This window comes from Corvus brachyrhynchos, unplaced genomic scaffold (assembly GCF_000691975.1).
Source record: "Corvus brachyrhynchos isolate BGI_N302 unplaced genomic scaffold, ASM69197v1 scaffold490, whole genome shotgun sequence".
In the NCBI taxonomy this organism is placed as follows: domain Eukaryota; kingdom Metazoa; phylum Chordata; class Aves; order Passeriformes; family Corvidae; genus Corvus; species Corvus brachyrhynchos.
The window spans coordinates 600697-613896 of NW_008235774.1; positions in this window are offsets into that span (position 1 = coordinate 600697).

Below are 13200 nucleotides of genomic sequence, written 5' to 3' on the forward strand. Positions count from 1 at the left end.
CCCAGACTAGAAGCAGGCTATAAAGCTGATGTCGGGATATTCTGAAATAAATTACAAAATCAGAGATACAAACTATCTAAATAAGACAAATTCGTAGATATTTTTGGATAAAAATGGGTGAAAAGGTATGATTTCCTGGGTAAATTCAAAATACTTTAAAAATGTAATTGCCCTTATGGGGTTTTTTTTCTTTGATATTTAAAACAGAATTTTACACTCAATAACACAAGGGCATAGATAAAAATGTTAAGATCTCACGAAAAAAAAATACCCAATGATGGCTTCAAAGATAGAAAACTGGGACAAAATGCCCATTGGAACATACAGAGTCTCCCACAGGAGCTTAAAAAGTCAGACATTGCCTGCTTTTATATTTAAACTGCCTTCCAGCTACCTACTTCAGTAGAAGACACTTGCAAAAGTGTAAAGGTGTAAAGGACAATGAAAGATAAAAGAACACTAAAATGAAGAATATGTAATACTTAGATGCATTGTCATCATGGAGACCTTCCTGGTTTTGAAGGGGAGTTGGTGGTCTCATATTTGCTTGTCTTATGATGATAAGCAACAGTTAAAACAAAACAAAAAGGTCCACTCCTGTGAACAGTAGTCATTTCCTTTTCAGTGTATATCTACACACTACACATAAAGACATGAGGAAAGTGTATCACTTGTCATCCTAAACTATCACATGAACCTGGACAGCCTAAAAGATTTTTTGTGCATTACGCACAAAAATAGAGCTATTTTTTGACAGTCTAAAACCTAAATGATCAGAACTGATCATGACTAAATATATCCAGGCTAATAAACCTTCCCCTTTGTCCTGAAAGAGAAAGTCAGCAGCAGCCAATTTCACCTTTTTTCTTTCCTCTCCCTCCATCAGGAAGAAAAACAGTGCTGCAACCAGCCCCCCTGAGAGTGAGGATGGCAGACACAAGGTTCCCAACTGAGACAATTCTTTCCTGCACTCACCTGCACCCCATGAACACCAGTGGAACCACCACACACCCACCACCAGCACAGCCCTAGTTCAGGCCTTCCTGCTCTTCTAGAGACTTACTGTTTTCAAAGTTGATGAGAAAAAAAGCCAGATGAGCCTGGAAGTAAATCCAAGGCTAGGTGAGAGAGAAAATCCCCCCTACTCAAAACCGTTTCTTAAGATTCCTTTTAGGTTTCCACAGAAATTTCAGAGAAAAGGGTAACTATAAGGCAAGGGAATTCTCCTCACAAAACAGCTGTCCAGCAGTCTCCTCATACTCCTCAGAAGCTACAAGGCTTCAGTCTGTGCTATCTCCAGTGTTCTGAAAGACATCACATATGTTCTTGAATTAAAACCCAGTCACTGGGTTCTCAGACCAGACTCGAGAACAAAATGAAGGCCCGTAGAAACATTGAAGTATTGATAAAAAAGATTTGGAAAAAATGTTTCCGAATTTGATACAAAAATGTTGTGCTACTTCCTCTTTGTAGAAGAAATTTGACATTTAATACCATGAAATTCATGAGAGGATATGGTTAAAAACTGACTTTGAAATATGTCACCTGTAGAACAGTCTCACACAGGAAACAGTGCTACCTTTGCTACAGTGCTTTCAAAACTCAGCTGGATAAAATGCTGTAAATCTCCTGCACAAAGTCACTTTCTGTTATCAATGCACTAAAAAACTCTACTTAGTGTCACATTTCATGGCTTGTTTAGCTGTACCATGCCATACAGTGAAGCCACAAATATCACGTAACTTAAATACCTCATACGAATATGACACCACATCCTTCTACGTCAGCATATTCTGTGATTTTGTGATCACTGTTAATGACACCAACCCAGAAAACTCTTTAAGTTGTTTTTGTCCTTCGATTGGCTTAAGATGAAAAGTCTTTTAGGTAAAAAGAATAAATGTAGTTTACTGTGAAAAAACTTGTAGGACACTAATGCAAGTTTTAACTGCCAGCTGCTTGTGATTTTGTAATGAGGTAACACCATGGAGACATTAGTTGCAGTAGCACTGCATATTGTAATTATCAAGACTGATTTCAGTTATTTATATTCTAACAGATGACCTCCAAGTTCTGGATTCACTTCTATTATGTAAAAACAAAAAGTAGTGAAATGTTACAGAACATATTCACTAATTTGAAAATTTTCAGATAAATTACTAAAAGTTAGGATTTTTTTAGAAGTGAAGCAGAAGATATTAAAAAAAATACCTGAAGACTTGAATCAATTTTAAATAACTGGAATTCTGACTTCATTAGGTACACGTAAGGAATAACATTTTTGTTAGTTCCCCCCAAATCTATTTTTCAGTTAGTCTTTGACTGCCTTTCAAGGTAATATATTACACAAAAAAATCTGCCTCAAATATAATCCAAGAACATCTGTGTTATTTCAATAGTCTGGCTATTCTCAAATTCCTATGCAGTACTTATTTTTTATAGTACTACCATTACACATAATGATTCTTCTTCAAGTCACCAACCCAATTTTTGTTCTAAGGATGAATTCTACATTTAGCATGTTCTGTTGTGTGCCAGCTTAAAGGAGAAAAGTATGCAAAAGGAGAACCATGAAAAGAAATTCAAATGTGGCACCTGACACACACTACTAGTAAAAGCTTTGAATATTTCAACTATCTAGAGTATTTTGCTATTGCTGGCCAGAGAAAATGTAAATATCAAATGCAGCCTTCTTCCTACCCTAGAAAGAAAACAAACTTTGAAAAGAAACATGTGGCAGTCAGCACCCACTTAATAGCAAGGTAAACAGAGACTTCTATCTATTACTTCATAAATTCTTCCCATTATTAAAGTCCTTATTCACACAACTCATACAAAAACCAAGTTTACCATAAATCACTTTAAATATTAAAGTTGTAACATGAATCACTATAAATAACTCATCCAAGAAATTAATTAGCAACAAAAGATTACAAAATTCACTCAATGATAGCAGGAGAAGTATTTAAAATAAATGCAATAGAAATAATTCATACTAATGTAAAAGACAGTACTGAGCATTATAAGCCAAGAAAAGCAGTTCAGACCATGTCATAAAAAGAAAATTCTCATAAATGTTTCATTTTTTTAAAATTACTTTCTTACCTCACTTAGCCTCCAGCAGTTGCTAGACCATAGGCTTATCCGTAGTCTATTCTAACTTCAGAAACCACTCATTCACTTGCCAAAGAAAAGAAAACTAGGAAAACTAGGGAAACCAAACCAGAGCTTGAATTTAAGGTAGTACTGTATCTGGGCCTGTTGCTTCTTTCTCACCTTGAAAACAAAAAAATGTCTTCCACTATCAGGAAAAAAGAATTAGTCTAACCAGAATAAATTAGTTCTTTATTCAGATGCTCCATGCACTCACTTTATTACCCGCCCCGAGAATACAACGGCTAAAAACACACCATAAGTAAAAGTTTGAATCTCTAATTCCTAGTACCTTCATAATCCATTCCAAGAAAAATGCATTTTACTCTCCCTCACTCACACTCTCAAGCCACTCTACCGGGTTGACATTCCTACATCTAAGCCTATTTTCCAGGTCATCAGTATGACCTTGTGCAAAGCCTTACAACCCGTGGGATTTATAGCTGGATGGCATTATGCCCACATGGAAACTTATACTGTCTATCATTTTTGTACTGGTGAGAGAACCAAAGGCTTTGGGTCTTCTAGAAAGAACCTTTTGACAGTTACAATCTTTGTAGAAACATCATGTGTGTCAATCACAGAGGAAGGTTTGGAGCACTGGGCACTCCACCCAGATGGTGCACAAGGCAATGCCAAAGGCTGACCATCAGCCTCTCCCACGTTCAGAATGCCAAAAATTCTCATGCTATCAAAGCACAACAGGTCAATCTGCTCGCAGAAAACACATAGACAATGCAAGAGAAAGTCTGATTTCTACTCAACTCCACCTCTTTTGCAGTTCCGTATTTTGTCTTATATATAACTGCATTTCTCATAAGCCAAGACATAATGAAGTTAGGGCAGCTATCACAAGTACTAAAACAGCAAGTTCTTGGTAAAATTGATTTTTCAAGCAGCTTAAAAAATTTGAATTCAACAGTTATCTTCCTGACTTTAATAGCCCAAGTGCAAGGTTTTTCTTAAGAAATACACATATTGTATTTTATATTGTCATCATCAACGTTAGCAGGAATAGTTGTATTAAGCACTTCTCATTTGAACCAGTGATACCAGCAAAGCAGTGAAAGGAGCTAAAAGGCGCAAAAAGCGGAAGTCAGAGACAAGGATCTCTCTTCCTTTGTTCCAATTGGGAACCCAGGCTCAGAGGCACCTGGCATCAGCAAGGTTCTGATTTCTGTTCAGGTTCATCCTTTCTTTCCTCCCCAAGCAGAGCTCTCATAGGGGGCTCCTCCTGCTCCTCTCCCAGCAGACCCCCGATATTCAGCACCATGGCTGTACCCAGTCTGTCAAGGTAGTCCATACACTAAAATATTAAATATAGACTGTATTAATTATTCATACAGCCCAGTCTGACACGTTAGATTGAACGTCATGGTTATCCTGAAGGTAGAAAATGTTGATTTTTACATAACATTCATTAAATGTAGTGAACTAATGAAAGTATGTTAATTAGGTAATAGACAAAAAGAACTTAGTAGAGACTGGTCCCTTTTAATACAGCATTTATTGTACTGCATTAATACCTTGGCTGTAATTTTATGCTTAATGAGCAAAAGGAAAAGCTGATTATTCAGAAAGCAGAAAAAAATATCACATGTGTTACGTGTTGGAAAAATAGCCTCAGGTGACAGAGGAAATACATACCAAAGGAATTGGCACTCTAACAAAGAAAGTATCATTTCAAAACCCATAAACAACATGCTGTCACTGGGAATTTTACATAATCAGATTCTAGGAAGCAATACTTAATTGCTGATGTTAATAAAATGACAAAAATCTGATTTTATTTGCACAAGTTATCTGTTCTCCCTGTACTGTGTAAACATTTTTCCCAGTTTTTCTTACATTCACATTTGCTTTATGGTAATTATTCAGAATAAGGCTTTCATCAAACGCTCTAGTTAGGAGAAAAAAAAATGAGAAGCAAGAATTTATTGATTAAACTCCTACTCACACCAGGCAAATGTTGGTGGGAAATATACATGCATATGTCTGAAAAAAATAGTCCATGTAATGCTCTACATGTAATTAAAAAATACTCTGGGCTTATGTTAAAACATTTTTTCTCATTCCATATCTTATCTCCCTGCTTTCCACTTGATTTGAAGAGGCTTGATCAAACCTAGAAGGCATCTTGATGTATGTTACTAGAAAGAAAAAAAAATCCAGTTAGTGCTCTCAGTGAAACAAAGGCCTACACTATCTTCAGAAGATGACTGGAATAATGACAGTAACAAAGAGGACAGATGTTGGTGACCTCAAACTACTCAGGATAAAAGCAAACTACTTAAGTTCTTTTTTAAGCTCAGCAGCACAGATTCTGGATATCATTAGGCAGTCATTAAAAAGTGAATCCTAGTATAAAGGACTAAGAAAGACAGATTGAGAAAAGGAACCTCATACTCACAATGAAATTTGGACAGAACTTAGATAAATTCAAAGCAAGTCTTAAGCTTAAACAAAAAGCACACAGCACACAAGCTTATGAACTGAAACAAAACAATGCAGAAAGATCTGCAGTCACCTGGCCTAGAGGCCACTCTGTTTGGGTTTTTAAATATTAAAGTTTCATTTAGGGCTAAAATTCTGCCATCAGACACATCAGTCTTCACAGGGCCAGGAAACTTGATGCCTCACCAGAGCCTAATACAAGCCAGAGCCTGAGTTCAGATGTTGCTCTCACCTCATGTCTGTTCACTCAACTTTCTCTGTTTCCTGAAAAAATACATCCAGTGCCACCTAAAAGACAGAGATGGCCACTGCTTTGTTTTCTAGAAATACTGTAATGCCATACACCCTTGTTTGTTCCCCTGTTACATGGGGGATAGAGGTCTGCTTATCATCTCTACCTGAAAGAATTGAGGGACTTTCTTCCCACACCTCTAGAAAATGGTCCCATTGGGAAGGAGGTGAGAACTGCTTTGTAGCTGCAACTCTCTCCAGGAACAACAGAAACAGGGCGTTATCCTTCTAAAAAAGCAAAAGGAGTTGAAGTCATGTCTCATGTCCTGCTTAATTACATTAATCACTGAACCACTGACACACAGAAAGCTGTGAGCATAGCCACCATTTGCCCACAGAGAAGGCCAGGGAGCTGTGGGAGCAGATCAACACCTAATACCCTTTCAAGGCACCTAACCCAGACCCTCACACTGAGCACCAACACCTGCAGCAAGTTCAGGAGTCTGCACTCAAAATAAGGCTAAGACCTTCACAAATGGCCAGGAAACTTAGAAGCTTTAGTCCTGTCAAGTGTCAGACAACTGGGTAATTTCAGGTGAGCTGGTGCAAAGGCACAGCACTGCATCAGCTGCCAGCCCTGACGCAGCGCGGCTGCACGTGTGTCCTGGTGCGCTCCGGCTGATCGGGTGCTCCCCTGGACAGATGTGGCTAGCAGAGGCACAGTGCCATGCTGCTGTGCCAAAACTGCCTCCACTTCTGGATTTATTTTATCTACACAAGGTCAAAAATATGTGAACCAGATTCTCAAATTTTGCCGTAATGCAAAAAGTTCTTCCACATCAAGATGGCAGCCATGCTTCATGCCAGGCCTGAAGAGAACTGCTGGAACCAGCTCAAACTCACAATGAGCCACAAGGTTCACAAACATTATTATCCCTAATGCTCACTGCTTAGCTCTAAGCTCATTAACAACAACTTCTGAGCACTCAGTTGCAAGGTCTTTCACCTCTACCTAGTTATGACCTCTGTGAGAAAATGTGGTCACAAGTAAAGTTCCTTCAAGAACATACCATGCCACTGCCCAGCACTAACAAATACCTACTTAGAGAGGATAACACACTAAGAATGCAGGGCAGACCATATTAACACAAGTTGCACTCAAATTCACAAGAACCAAAACTGCTGTGTAAAGCTTCTTACCCTAAAAATTAACTGAGGTGTCTAAAGAAACAGCTTTTTTTTGGTTATGATTTGTCCTCCAGAATAATTCACAGCATTGGAACCACAGAGCTTTTTTCAGCAGAATGTTGCAACATTCCCTTTAACACATGAATGGCATCAATTGCAATTAACTCCTCCAGCAAGAGTTCACATATCTCTACTGGCTGAGTATTTCGCTTGGCACATGCACCCTTTCCAGTCCTTTTTCTCCGTGCTTCACGTAGTTATCTGCAAGTGATTTACTGTAAGTGAATCCAATTATGCATATAGTTATTTTAAACAAGGGCATTGATTTAATGAAGCTCTGTAGATTCACAAACAACAGAACTTGGACCAATTCCATGGGATGTGTTTCTGAAGTGCATTTTCCATGACATATGGAAAAAGACAATGAGTGACTATTTGACTGCTCAGCAGTGCAAAATAACTTCAAACGATTTTTGTTTTAATTTTCAAAATCACCTTAAACATCAAGAACCCAGGAAATCCAGGACATCAACATCACACAGCATTTTTTCTGGAATAAGTTAAATAGATGCAAGAACAGTGCTGCTCCTGCTTTTGATAGACAATGATGTAACACCACCATTTTTAGGGTGTGAGGAAAACAGACATTAAGATAATAAACATTCTAATATGCCTTAAAAGTTTTAAATTGTGGCAAATAATCTTTCCATAAAGGATGGGTCATGCCCATTCTGTTCATGTTTTACCACTACCTGTGCTTTGACAGCTAATTGTTTCTAACCGTACTAAGTGCATTTTACAAATCTGAATCATTTAGTCTGTACACCAGTATTTAACTTCTTAAAATTCTTTTTTTTGAGTTTGACTTGAAAAAACCTAACCAAGAGAAAGGTGTATTTAAATGTTCCCCAAAAGCTTCTTGAAATCCAGACAAGAAAGTGGTCAACAAATTTGTTCATTGAAAAAAAAGAAGAGATGAAGAACATAAAGTTTAAATTGTTTAAGAAGAGACGATAAAAAGGTACCACTTAAACTGAGGGTTGAGGTGAATTATTTAGGATCGTTTAGGAAGGCATAACTCGAATGAAGAGGAGGAAGTTTTCCACAGTAAAATGCAAGTTAAACTTGAAGATCCTTTAAAAAACAGGATTATTAATTGAAGGAAATTAAAAACCAAACTTTCCAGACACCCAGAAGTGCTAGACTGAAACAATACAAGGTAACAGGCTTTTTCCTAGTACAATTGCTAGAAACAATAACGAAATTATTTGCATTATCAGGAGGTAAATAGCTTTCCTTATCTTAGCCATTTCCAAAATAATGGCTCACAGCTAAATTAGCTTTTAACTGTAAAGGGTAAGAACATTTCTGACCTAAAGGAATCAGGTGCAGAGACCTAATCAAATAATAATCAAGTTCTTTGTTCATCCCTTAGTAGCAGAAGACAACCACATAAGGAGAGAAAAATCTTCTTGATAGGTGACATGACTTAGAAAAACAACCTAATCTTGTCAGCAAGACAAGAAAATTAAAATCATAAAACATTGCTGCAGGGATTTATATGAGGCTTTACAACTTCACAACAAAATTAAGTTTGGAAGTGTTTTTGAATGGACATAACATTTAAAAACAAGGGGATAAAGATACATATTCAGGTGATTATCCGATGTCAATAAAACTCAATGAGCATCAAAATTACTTCAGCAACATTACAAAAATGTCCATCTTCATATCTGGTCATCTAAATTTTATAACGAATTGCTGGGAAATAGGCCCAAAGTTCTGTTACTAGTGTATCAGAACTATTAGTGCTGTGATCCTTCTACCAAAAAAAATTATTACAGCTGTGATATTTGTAACACAGAGACTAAATATAAGTAAGCCTCCAAGCAAAAATACATTATTCAGATGATAAATGTCTTTCACTACATTTTTTGTCATTTATTCTAATAACAGTTGCCCTATTTTCAGAAACTTTATATCATTCAACCTTAAGAAGTATTTTCCAGAGGGAGAAAAAGACTATTAACTCAATTTTCTGATCATAACTAGTTGGAGAAAATTTGTTTTCCTTAAGCAAACATACTCCTTCAGTCGGCGAAGATTCTTTTCCTCTAAAGTCTCGGTACTTCTGCCAGGAAAAAGATCACATCTTCCTTATGAAAATAATAACCAAACCAACATTTCATTCCTATTTTGAAACAATAGTCAATAAGATGGTGTCAAATTATGAACAGCAAAAAAAACCGTATCAGTTAAAAAATAAGCTTATGAACATGTTAAGCACGGAAAAGTTTATACTGGTAATTTGGACATGCTGCCCCTTCCTTTCAGTTCAAAATTTGCCTAGAGTCAAAGTATTAAATTTCTGCCATCTAGAAATAGGTTACTGTAACTTAATGTAATTGATAATGCATGAGTGGCATCCCCCTTTTTTGCCAGCAATCTCTGATTATCCCCATTTAGGCCACCCTGAGCATCCCCAGCCCATGATCAAGTTCTTCAAAATATTTACAGTCAACTCTAACTGAAGGCTGCAATCCCTACAAAGTCAAGTACATGTAAATCGAGATGGAAGCCTACGAACAGCATGAAGGCTTCACTATGCTCTCCTGATGCAGATCATAAAGTATTTGAGGAAAGAATGTAAAAATAATTGTATCTGGAGAGAAATCTGGTGCTAGAATGAACCCCTACAGTAGATTGGCCAAATCATGCACTATTATGAAATCCTGTGAGTGGTCTTGTTTAACTACTCTAAAAATTATAGTTCTAACATGACATTCCTCATGTAACAAAAACCTGCAAAAAAGAAAATACAGAAAAACTATTAAAAAAACCCAAACAAACACAAAAAACCCCACAACACAAAAAAACCTTACAGATTGATACATATATAAAGCACTCAATTATGCTGCAAGATTTCAGTGAGAGGTTCCACCAATTACTATAGGAACTGGATGAGGTTCCATGCATTAGAAAGAAGCTAATTAAGCAAATTAACAAGAACTTTTTCAATACATTTTGCAACATGAAACTTCAGCAATGCAACATGAAGCCTCATGAAACCTCTATAATACACCAGCAATCCCCATCTTCTGTCAAAGGTCCACTAGGAGGTCCAGCTGCAATTCACTGGGGTGGATCAGTTGGATCCCACCTTGGAACTGGGAGATGTGTCCAAGTGCTTTCACAGGTGCTGGAGAGAAACTGCAACTGCATCACCAATGCTTCATGGGAATACTGAGAGGTAAAAAAAGAGTCCCTCTACTTTTTTTCCTCCTTGTTATAGAAGCCCCAAAGTAAGACATTTTGGAAGCCAGTACAAATCATAGCAGCAATTCAGATATTGTGTTTCAAAAGTATGACCTGAAAAATCTCTACACTCTGTAAAGGATCTGAATTATGAAATACAGATACTAATTGCCTAGAATCTTACGTATATCATATTAGTCTACTCATGTTATAGTGAGCCAGAAGATGTTCTCAAGCCATAGATGGACCTTTGAGAGTGCCCTCCTATTTTAGCCTATGTTCATCTTTAACATGGAGAAAAGTAAATGAGAGAAATCTTTTTTTGTCTCCTCCAAAAGAAAACCAGTAACAGAAAGTATCCCATTAGAGGGATCACAAGGAAAATACAGTTTGAGAACAGACTCAGCATTGCTGAAGGGAATGAAAGCTAAAAGGTACCTAGAGGAATAAACAACTTTAAGCATTTGACTAACCAAATGCACAGCAGACTCTGCCACCGGCATCTCGCCTGCGTAGGTCTCTCTCCAGGTTCTGCCCTTTTGTTCCATGCCCTAAGCAAAGCAGATGAACTTCACACAAAATTCATACAAACATTATTTAAATTAGCTTTTTAGGTCGTTTTAGTTAAATAGTCTATTTTAATCTTTGTTTACAGCTAGATTTTTAGATATTTGCCACAAAAAAAGAGATCTATTCTCATTCATTAGTATAACACTGCAGGTACTCTGAAGAGGAAAACAAGATGTATTAGATCTGGTGGCTGTATAGGCACTAACATATTGATCTGTGTCAATTTTGCATTACTTTGTCAGAAAAATACAGCATTTAAATGCTAGTTAGGTTTCTGTTTGTTTGTTTTGCTTCTGTGGGTCTTTTAATCAGGTAAGTTTCCCAAGAGTCTAACTCAGTGAAAACACTACACCAAACCTAGTTACACATCTTTTTTGACATCTCAGTAGGAACTTCAATGTATTTTCGACATTTGAATTTCTTTGAAATTTTGTGTACATATCCTTTAAATTTCAAAAGTTAGATCCCATCTTCTCTGGTATATCCACGTACTATATGGAAGAAAGGCTTTCTTGCTTTTTCTTCTCGCAGCTGGGCTCTCAACTTTGAATGAATCCTGAACTGACCCACCCATCTGCTCTATCACACATCTGCAAGTAACACAGACTTGGTTTAACTGGCTGAAAATGCCGACAGCTGAAGCAGCACAACACCCAGTGATTAGGATCCTGAGTCTCTAAGTTAATTTCAGGTTGCTGCCACTGTTGCTCTCAGCTGACAGGATTCAAACACCAGTTTTGTACAGAACCATATACACAATCATGCCGAGTTATAATCTGCTCATGTTGGTGGGGCACAATGGACAAAGAGAGAACCAAAGAAATGGACAAAAACAGAAAACAAAAAGAAAAGGATGAAGATGTTTGCATATGAAAACAAGATGCTAATATATGTTTGTGTAGACTGTAAAACTACTACAGAAATACTCCAGAGAGAGAGAAATCCTATTTTTAGCTTTTAATATTAATCTTAGGCAACTTCATTGGTTTCAGTTGTATTACAATGCACTGCACTGTCCTAAATAAAATTTGTCAAGTCTTACAGTTTCATTAAACAAAAAATATACAAAATATACAAAAAAACCTTCTGTATCTCGTCATTTCTTTATTATAGGTCAGATGCAAACCTAGAGACTGAGATCAAAATACTGGTAAAATATTTGAGATTTTAAGCCCAAACTTCCAAACCTGAAAATTAACCTTTAAAATAGAATTCAAGCTTTATTTCTCAGCAAAACACAATCCAAAACTGAAAACGTAATTCCTTAATCCTGACACAGAAAATATTTTATTAGATTTTCTTATGAATGTTTCAACACAGCATCTAGTTTTATCCTGTCCTGCCAGGAAAACGTTTCATAAACATCACCTTACTACAGATACGAGCATTCAGCTTTTATTCTAGCATCTCTGAACACTGTTTTAAATAATTTAAGTATTCTTACATCATTTTCAATTTTTTAATATTTGCAGTGGTGTAAATTAGAAACCTGGTTTTGCATCTATTCTGATCCATCTGAAGATATATTTTTGCATGCAGTGTTACTGTCAAAATGATACATAAAGCTATTGCTGATTTTCCAACATATTAAGTGTTTATGCATCTGAACAATAGATCTTTCTAAGAGCATGCATGACTATATTGCTTGATATTACAGACCAGGATGCTCTTACGTGAAACTGCAGAGTAACAGAAGACCAACATTTAGCCGTTTCAGTATCCAAATACTGAAGCACCAAAATTAGTGGGGATCTTCGAAACTAACAAATTTCCTAACTCCCAGAAACTCTACAAGATTGGTTTCACATCACAAGAGCCGTGTGCTGTCACCATGCATGCAATGCCCTCTCCTCTCCTCACTTGCCAAGCAAAGCTCACAACGAAGACACGAGGGAAGTGCAGAGAGCAGCAGAGACAAGCCAGACACCATCTAGGGCCCATCAGCTGAATTACACACAGCTGGCCCCAGCAAAATCCAGGGACATAGTCTGACATTAATACAATTAAAGTGAAAGCTCTTGGCATCCATCATCAGCTCCTTCAACAACTCTTCCTGGCTCAGTGGCAGCCTTGTGCCCTCCTCTGAAGCTCAAAACTGAATCTGTAAAAGAATAAACAACTATTCGCCCACTGTAAAAAGCAAGTATTTTATTTATTATACAAAGCAAGTCCTGTCAGAGGTGAAACCTACAAATTGCTGGGCAGCACACTCACAATGATCACAGAACCTTCTTGAAAGCAACCTGGATTTTTCAAAGATCAGATCTGTGATAACAACCAGAGCTATGGCTTTAACAAGACTCCCAAAATTCAGCAAAGGGAGGTGCTTTGGGGAAGGACAACGGGTTC